The sequence below is a fragment of the Parasteatoda tepidariorum genome, chromosome 10 (assembly GCF_043381705.1).
Source record: "Parasteatoda tepidariorum isolate YZ-2023 chromosome 10, CAS_Ptep_4.0, whole genome shotgun sequence".
NCBI classification, from domain to species: Eukaryota; Metazoa; Arthropoda; class Arachnida; order Araneae; family Theridiidae; genus Parasteatoda; species Parasteatoda tepidariorum.
Genome location: NC_092213.1, coordinates 47705048 through 47714651, shown reverse-complemented (window position 1 = coordinate 47714651; position 9604 = coordinate 47705048). Strand labels below are relative to the sequence as shown.

The following is a 9604-nucleotide window of genomic DNA, read 5'->3' as shown; positions in this document are numbered from 1 at the left end:
ACCCTATAACTCCGCGTGTGGAGGAATCGCGGGAGTCTGTTGTAATGTAGGAGAGACTATCAAAAAGGATTCTGGCGGTCCTGTTTGAATCGCTTGTTGCTTTTTGATTACGCGTTTAGTAGTTTCGGATAGCATTTGTTTGTTTTGAGAATGTGTGTGTGTGATAAAAGGCATTTATAAACACATTTTGGATACCATTTTTGGATAATATTTACAGAATTGGATATTTAAAAAAGATTTTATTATGTAAGTAGTGTTTTTCATTTACCAAATTTTTTTCAATAAATTTAATCAAAGGAATAACACTCTTATAGGTTATTTGAATTAAAACTTGTTGCTAAACAAAAATTTTCTCATAAGTATTAAATTACCTTTTTAAACTTATTAAAAGAATTTTGAATCATTCATTAGATAGTAACTTAAAGCTCTGTTTACATTCCAGCATTTTCAAAAATCTCGAAAGATTTATTGAATGGTGCGATTTAATTAAACAATTAAATAAATCGTAGAAATCGCGCATTAAATAATTTAAAAACTTACTCTGAGTAAAATTCTGAATTTCTTCAATGCTGGATTAACCTTAAATGGTTATACACTTAAATCATTCTTAAATTTTAAAAATATTAGCATATATTCGATATAGATTATACGTTATTACATCAAAACAAGTTTTTTTTAAATCGGAACACATTTGCACCAAAATACATGAACTTAAAATTCTGTTAGCTTGAAATCGTTAGCTCAAAATGATCTTGTATAAAAATGTTAATTTAAGTTTCCAAAAGTTTTAAATTAAATGGTAATATCTCAAGCATGAATGATAAGGCTAAAGGTCAATATCGTAATCATTACCATGATTTATGAATTTAAAATTATTAGTTATAAAATTTCAATATTTCGGTAAAGTTTTGAGGACCTAAAAAATTCAAAATTCTTATCTTATCTGTTTTATAGGGAATAGATTAAATGTTTTGATTAATTTACTCTAAAAAGTTCAAGAGTTGTAAACTTAAGCTGCTTTTACATATAATCTTTTTATTTGTTTTTTATTTCCTCCATTTAATCAATGATAAGGATATCTTGAATGCGTTATAAATATTTCTTGATATATTGGTTACACTTAGAGTCGAAAATAATTGTTTTCATTCATAAAGTTTTGGCTACCAAAATTATGGTATATGATATGGTTTTCAGGCTGAAATAAATTGTTTGATGTTGATGCAATTATCTTAAAATACAGTATAACATATTAGAAAATGTTTCATCTAACAAAACATCTTTTGTCGAAATGTTTTGTATATTAAAAAAAATAATTTCGGTTTTTCCTATGTTTTGAAATTAAATGTCTGCAGAGTGAGATTGAATATAAAAACAACGATTAATATCATTAAATACCATAATTTATGAAATTATAATAGCGAAATTTCATCGTCCTTATAAGGTTTTGGAGCTAGAAGTATTTTGATTAATTTCGATTAAAGAAAAATTCAATAAAAGGAAATTCACGTTATAATTTAATACAATCTGAATAGTGCTATGCGTTATTTCTTTCATTTAATCGCAGAAATAAACATTGAGTGTATTTAAATGATCCTTGATATTTCAGTTGCACTTATCGCAGACGATAAATGTTTTCATTAAGAAAGATTGCATTTTCAGAAATGAAAGTGTAGTTGTCAGGATAAAATAACAAGTTTGATATCGATAAAATTATTACGAAGAAAAAAATAATAAAAAACGAACTACATTAGAATAATATTTAAAACAATTTCTCTTGCAAATGTTTAAATATTAAATATTAAAATGTGGATCTCGTAACAATTGCGAACGATATTTTTTACAAGCATAAGGTTCATTCAACATAAAATACGAAATGGAATTAAAAAAAAGCAACATTGCAATATTTAAACATTTCGATAAAATAAACAAATGTAGGTTCATTTAAAATGAGGCGCGGTGGTGACGTTACAAATGTTTTCGACTTTCAAATTAGCTGGTTTGAGTGACTTCTCGAACGATTCGTCTATTAGCTGTCTGATATTTCTGAACATGTTTTTATCCTTAATTTAGAGAACGGTATATTCAGAAACCGATACAAGAAAGTATAAAAAAATGTGCAATGTGATATTTCTTTCTTCTTTTCAAATCATTCAAATTATATATTACTTTTAATTCCTACCCTTTTAAAATCAGAAGACACTTTATTATTTCACGAAAACGATAACTAGATTAAATTTTTTATAGTAAATCATTAATATGATTGTTTTAGAAACACCACATATTTCGAACTAGTTCAGTCTAGCAGATGAATAACAAAACGAATTAAGCTTCTTAAACACATTATGAACGTGAATCTTCATCGGGTCGATTTTAAAATTTTTGGAGGCCACTAGCAAGATCGTTTGCACTTGACGAACATGTTGGTTTAAAATTGATATGCAGTCAGTATAAAATTGATTTGAATTGTAAAAACTAAAAGAACTAAAGTAAAAAAAAAAATTATAACTTTGGATTAAGCTTTCAATTTTAAAATATTAAAGTATTGGAATATCTTTTTTTTTTAATCTTAGTATACATTTGGCACAAAATTGCGTAATACGGTTGAAAACTTCTTACAAGCAAGAAACCATCCAAGAAAAGGCAAAATTTTGAAAAAAGAAAGACATTATTTCTTAATGATGTAAAAAAATCCTTTCTTTTTTAGTGTGTTTTTAGTATACTCGAACTTAGTTTCTTAAATGCTAGTTACTTCTTTGGAGGAAAAATAAACTATTTTTTCTTGAATCTAAAATTTTTCTAACAATCTGCATCTACAAACTCCAGGCCTATAAAAACTTTTATTACACTCAGAATATTCGAAATGTACTCTGAAATTACCTATCAAACTTTTTCTCAGCTTTAGGGAAAAAAGAAAATCCCCTGTTTCAACTCCTTAAACAAAAAATCATAAAATCCAGCTACTGAGCTTGGATATAACTTATCCAACACATTCAACAAAACAGACCCGGAAAAAAACAGCAAAACTAAAGTTTGGCGTTCGTAAAATCGATCGATTTCGACTTGTGACTCTCATTTTTCTCCATCTTTCGAAAATATTGAGTCTTTTACCCGTCAACTGCCATTAACCCCATCCAGCGAAAGAGGGATTCCCGAAAAGGTTTCCTAAGCCTCGTACTAGTCATATCTTCGAGATGTCACCTTAGATACCTCTTGTGGGCGAAGATAATGCTTCCAGATATCTTTTTCTAAGGCTTCTTATCGATAAGAGGATATTCCATACTACTTCCTTTCCTTTTTTGTATGACTGTTTTTTTTCTCTTTTAATAAACAGCATATTAAATATTTTTCTTTTATTCACAAAAAGCAGGTACAGACCTCTATTTAACGAAGTCGCTAAATCCCGATAAAAAGTTCGTTATAAAGGAAAATTCATTAAATAGAAAATCACCATTTGAATTACTTAAACAACGTAAAACAGGTTTTAAATTCATAATCAATAGACATAATTAACATAGCAATTGATACACCATTATCTTGTAAGTTATTATCAGCTATCGAATTGTTTCAAATGATTTTAACATTTTATCATATGAAGGTTTGGTAATTTCTTCATCTTCTGCATCTTCATCAAAATTTATTGCGCTATAGTTTTTATTTTTCACATTGCCTAAAATATTCGATTCAGTTAATGTTTCTGCGGTTGCAGCTTCAGAATCAATAAAAATCGAATCATTAATCTGTACATCAACATTAGTTTCGTGGTTCTCTCTTAGCTGCACCCACATTTTTACAGTTCTTCTAAAGGAATATCATCCTCGTACTCCGCACTTCAGCGCTGACTAAGAAACCAGCGTTAGCAAAACTGTTACGAATAGTACGATCTCTAACATCATAGTTCTATGCTTTAGAAATTTCTGTTATGCTTTCTTATGAATTGATTTTTGGCATGGATTCCTGTATGAAATGCAAACAAAAACGGAAAGGGTCTGCTTCAAGTGGCTGCAAAAATCAATTCAAGGTCATTTCCTCCATAATGCGTTAACAAGTTTGAAATGATCCAAAATATTTCGGGAAATAGTGAAAGTGGATATCAAAGAAAAGTTCGTTAAATAGAGAATTCACTTCGCTATTTGGAAGTTATTTTTCTAAGAAATTTTCAAAATGTTCTTGGTTCCTCGAAAGAAATCGCGAAATAGTGAAATTCGCAAAATGGAAGTTCGTTAAATAGAAGTCCAATTGTACTTATTTTATTCATAGAAACACTCTTAGTGTAGTGCAATTAAATACTCTGGGAAGCAAGGTCACGAACTAGTTAAGCATTATAGTGTATTTTGAGCAAAATTAAAAAATGAGCACTCTGAATAAGTTTTGATCTATTGATCCCTTAATTTCACGCAAATATTATTAGTGAAGGCGCTATTTTGTTACGAAATAAGACAGAAAAACTTACTTTGAGTAATCATGCATTTTTATTGTTGACAGATTTGCATTGTTCACTATCCGTATTCTGAAAAATATAAGTAGCCGTATTCGGAAAAATGTGATATCAAAAGTTTGGTTAGTAGAGTTGCTTAAGGGTTGGACCCTTTAATGTAAACTTTACTTTTTGCGCATGTTGCACAGTCTTGAGAGTTTTAAACGAATTGAAAAATGCATTTATGAGACTAATTCATCCATCACACAAAAATTAATTTTAAATATTTATTTTTTATTTAATTATCTAACAACTTTAAATTGCGAGGAATGAAATTTTTTACATGCTTTTAACTAATTCAATTTTAAATATCAAAACACAAAACTTGAGCTTAATCCATCGAATAGTTTCTGAGTAAAGAAATTTTAATTAGGATGCATAAGGTGAGGTTTTCAAACGAATATTAATTAGCCTATTTATGTTTAGGCTCTCAATTATGTTTAGGCTCTCAATTATGTTTAGGCTCTTATTTATGTTTAGGCTCCCAGTTCGTGAAAATGCAAACATTACATCAAAAGATATTCAAGATGCACCCATTTTTATTTTGCACGCTATAAATACACTGTAAAAAAATTCTTTTACATTTTCGGGGGGGAAAATGGAGCGTGCCAGTAGAAAACCACTTATATCTCAGAAAAATACTCTTATTTAAAAACGGACACTTGTTTTTCACGCTGATAAAAAATGCAAGCAAACAAACTTCGTTACTTTAACAAAAAAATCCGTTATTTTAATAAAAAAAACTTATATAAAATAACTACGTCACTATTACAGCAGGAGAAGGGATTTAATAACACCAAAAAGAACTCAAGAAAAAGTTTCCTGAATAACAAATTAGTCATCTTCGAGATGTCACATTAGATATCTAATAGGAAATATTAATGAAGTAAATTTCAATAAAAAAAACAGCAACCCTATCAATACGTTCCTGATTCGGTAGCTTAGGAGACAAAATGCTGGCCTCTTAAGGAGGTGATCCAGAGTTCGAATCCCAACGATGGCTGCTTGATACGAATTCTGCTCCCAGTTCACACCGACCACAGTGCTGAAGTAAAATATCCTTAGTGATATTAGGTACATATCAGACTCATTGGTCTTTGCTGTAGGGCTCACCCCTGGGACTTTTTCGTGGTTTTCCTCCTCATCAACATTAATGCGAGTTTCCATCAAAAAGTCTTCCACGAAGGCTAGTTGTCCCAATACTTGATCCTTATTATCTGAGTTGGGTTTAAAATTAGGTTACGGAATTGAATATTGATCATCGTAAGAGGCGGATGTGAGATAAAATAGAGCTTTCTTTTGACATTTTCTCATTTGATAATTTTTATTTACATCAATATTTCTCTTTTTGAGGACTAACTCGGTTTTTTTTAAAAAGATATGGATTGTTTATAGAAATTCTAATTTTTCCTACTTGATCATCCAAACACAACTATATATCTTACTATTTTTGTTCAATTAATCATCTTTTAACAGTATTTAAGTTATACTTTATCAAAACTCATTGCATTAAATTGATTTAGACCATGATTTCTGCACGTAGTATAAGCTCTAATATGTTAAGCAAAATCGTCATTTTATGTCTCAAAAAATTTTTTAATGTCTTTATTGACCCTGTCATTAAAAAAAATTGTGCTTTGTGAATTAAAAATTAATAAGAGGCTGTTTAGAAGAAAAATTTTTTTTAAATTTCTTAAAAATTCAGAAACTTTGCTTAGAGCATATTTAAAACTATTCCGGATGTTGTTTGCTGCGTTTTGTTATAAGAGAAAATTAAGTTAATCTATTTTAAATGGGTTGTTATCATCATCGCTTAAAAGTTTTCTACTACAGCTAATTATTTTGCGGTGTTAGTTTTATGTTTATAGAGCATGGTTGTTTACTGTTAGGTAGAATAAAAGGCTTATGTGCATTTTCTGATGAGAGCAGTGATATACTTTAACTAGGAGTTCTAAGAATCTGTAATTATTTTTCTCAATTCTTTAGACAAAAAATGCCTAAAAAATAAAAAGATTTCATTAGAACTTCCTTGAATCGATAACAAAGAAAGTAATATATTTTTATTTTTCATATTTGTCCAAATTTCTTAACGGTTGAATTTTAATTCAGAGAATTTTTGCTTCAAAAAATCTAATATTTATTGTATAAATTCAAACATGATTTCTAAAAAGGTATCATCTTATTGCATTAACTATTAGACGCAGATTTTTTATTGAGCATATTTTTCATAATTTTTCATTATTTTGTATTATTTTTGATCAAAATTATGGAAAAAAAATATATTTAGCATTTTAATAATTTATGGTTATAATGAAATAAAGCACGAAACACCGGTGTTTTTTTTTCGCGTAAAAGGTAAAATATTCAAAACACAGCTCACTTCCAAACAATAATTTTTCAAATTTGTACTTATTTACAGTTATTTAGATCAAAGAGAAACAGTTATTCAACACGGAAATTTATTCTATTTAAAAAATCAATTATAGATAAGTTTTTGAACATAAATGTAAAAAGAAAAAAAAGGACTTTTTTTGGATTTTATTATTTAGTACAAATATAATTCCTATAATCTGAAATATTTTTTATTAGCTATTAATATATTTTTTATATTTAAAAAGTACTAAAATATATTTTTTCTTGTAATTAGAAAGTCAAAAAAATATACATGTTAAAGGGAACACTAGTTTCCCACCTGCGTCAAAGGGTTAATTTCTCCAATTTAGTACCCGCAAACAAATTTGTTTTGACATTGACACTTTTAAATTAGCTTCAGTTTTCTGGCTTGATTGACGTTATTATACTTCAAAAGCTATTTGTAAATATTTCGCCCTTAGTTATAATTAGAATTATGAGGAAATAAATTAAAAATTTCAAATACACTGAAAAAAGAAGCATGGTTGAAACTACAAGAATATGGTAAAATTTGCAGTGTTTCTGGCTCTATAGAGGTGCCAAAAACGTCGGTAGTTTTTACCGAAGCACTTCAGTAATGATTTTGAAGTTACTATGAAATATGGTTTTATTGTAATGTGATGAAGTTTGATAAATGTGGGAATTTTATTATGAGACCTTAGAGAAGGACATAAATACTATTTATTTGGTTACGTTTACTTTTCAAATTTGTAATTTTCACTAAATATGTGTTAATAACACTAAATATGTGTCAATAACACAAAATCGTTTAACATCGTCTGAACTAATTAATTAGAATATTTAAGGTTAGATCTCGAACCATTTAGATCTAGTCCTAGGATGTGAGCAATCCGATCATTACATCAAAAGTTATTCACATGTTCTCATTTCTTAAACGTTGTTCAATTAATGCAAGTTATACAGTTTATCGTTTTTTTCCCTTTAAAAGATATTACGAACATTTACCTCATTCGAGGTAGGAAAAAAACAAAAATGGTTTTAAATAAATTACGCGCACCTGCATAATTCATTTTATTTTTCATTCATTTTTTTTTACTCACTTGTTCCTGCAATATGTTGACAGAGCTCAAAAAATGGATTTTCATAAAAATGCCAAGTGTTCTTTTCAAATCAATAAAAATGCAATGCATAACAATGAATAGAGATTATTCCAAATGCATGAATCCAAATAAATAATGGAAAAAGACGAAAACGATTCTTTTTTTTCTGCTCCAAGTGTACAAGCTTTGGAAACATTATATATAACAGAGGATAGCATAAATGATGCAACAAACTTCTAGGACACATCATCATGATTAAAAGGCGTAGATATTGTTAAATTCTTAGAACTGTGAGTTTAATGACCTAAAATAAAAAATTATTAAATAAGATTTTTAACTTGAATTTATTCGAATAACCCTGAAAGCTGCAGATGCCGTTTGATAATGTTAAATTTCGGTCGGCACGACAGAAAAAAAGCACACAGTCATTAGTTTATTTCAAACAGCAGTTTAAAAACCTAAGAATTAGCTCAATTTTGAAAGAAAGAATTTAGTAAACTTTCCGATGAAATGTTAGTAAACTTTCTATTGAATATTTATTGTGCGAAGACTTGAAAATTCAATATTCCATGGTGTTTTTCGTATTGATCATTATTTCTGAAACAATAACTTAAAGATTTGAAGGAATCCTTTTGATCGAATATTTTTGTTTTCCGTTTCTTAAAATGTTTCTGTATTTTTTGTAATATACTTGTAGAAGGAAAAGTGTTTTATTTATCATTACAAAACACTGACACATATAATACGTATATAAATATTATGAGAAGTATATCGTAAAACGATATATTTTATAAGTTGTACTCGGAGAAAAAATTCTGCTAAAATTACCGAAATGTGTTATAATGACATTTCTGATAAAGAAATCTATAATTCTGGTTAATGAAACCGAAATTCATGGTATTTTAACCATTTTATTTAGTAATTTTTCCGTTCATATGGTAACGGTTTTACTGAAAATTCAGGTTTTCAAAATTGTAGCTCTTATTACCACACATTTAGTAAAAAGTACAAAACTGAAAAAGTAAATTTAACCGAAGAAACGGTTTTTATGCGATGCTCTTAGGTATCATGATAAAATTACCAAATTTTATCACATATTATAAAATCATATATTACCGTTAATTTTTCCAAAATCATTACTAAAGCTCTTCGTTAAAATTTACAGCGTTTTTTAGTGTTTCCATAGAGCCAGAAACATGGAAAATTTTGTCATATTCTGATAGTATATACCTTGCTTTTTTTTCTCAGTGTGTAGGAATTCTATTACCGATTTATTATAAAGATTAAGCTTGCTTATGCACAACTTGTCTAGATAAAAAAATCAGTTCACTGTAAAAAAAATTCACGTTTATTTATTTAAATGCATTTAAATTTCCAAGTGTTTTAAAATAAAATAATAAGTAAATGTCTAAGTGTAAATATTATTTTTCAACAATTTGAGTATCCTAATAATACCGATGTAGATGAGTATACATAGATATTCAAATTTTCATGCATTTCATTTACTAAATATGTTTCTATAATCATTTATTGTAAGCTGGTTAACTTTTGTTGTTTTGGTGTATTCAAAATAAATATATTTCCCATAACTATTGTAGGCTGGTATGATTTATAGTCGGATATCCATTATAAATCATACAATATATATATATATATA

The 9604-nt window shown here is 28.0% G+C and overlaps 1 protein-coding gene across 1 annotated transcript in view; it reads left to right on the top strand.

The window, feature by feature from the left end:
* The window catches only part of LOC107455860 (rap guanine nucleotide exchange factor 6), a 372206-nt gene continuing 362602 nt past the window's right edge, over nucleotides 1-9604 (top strand). The window contains exon 1 of the mRNA XM_043045121.2: nucleotides 1-246. The gene's annotated coding sequence lies outside the window, so the exon portion shown is untranslated. The remainder of the gene's footprint in view (nucleotides 247-9604) is intronic.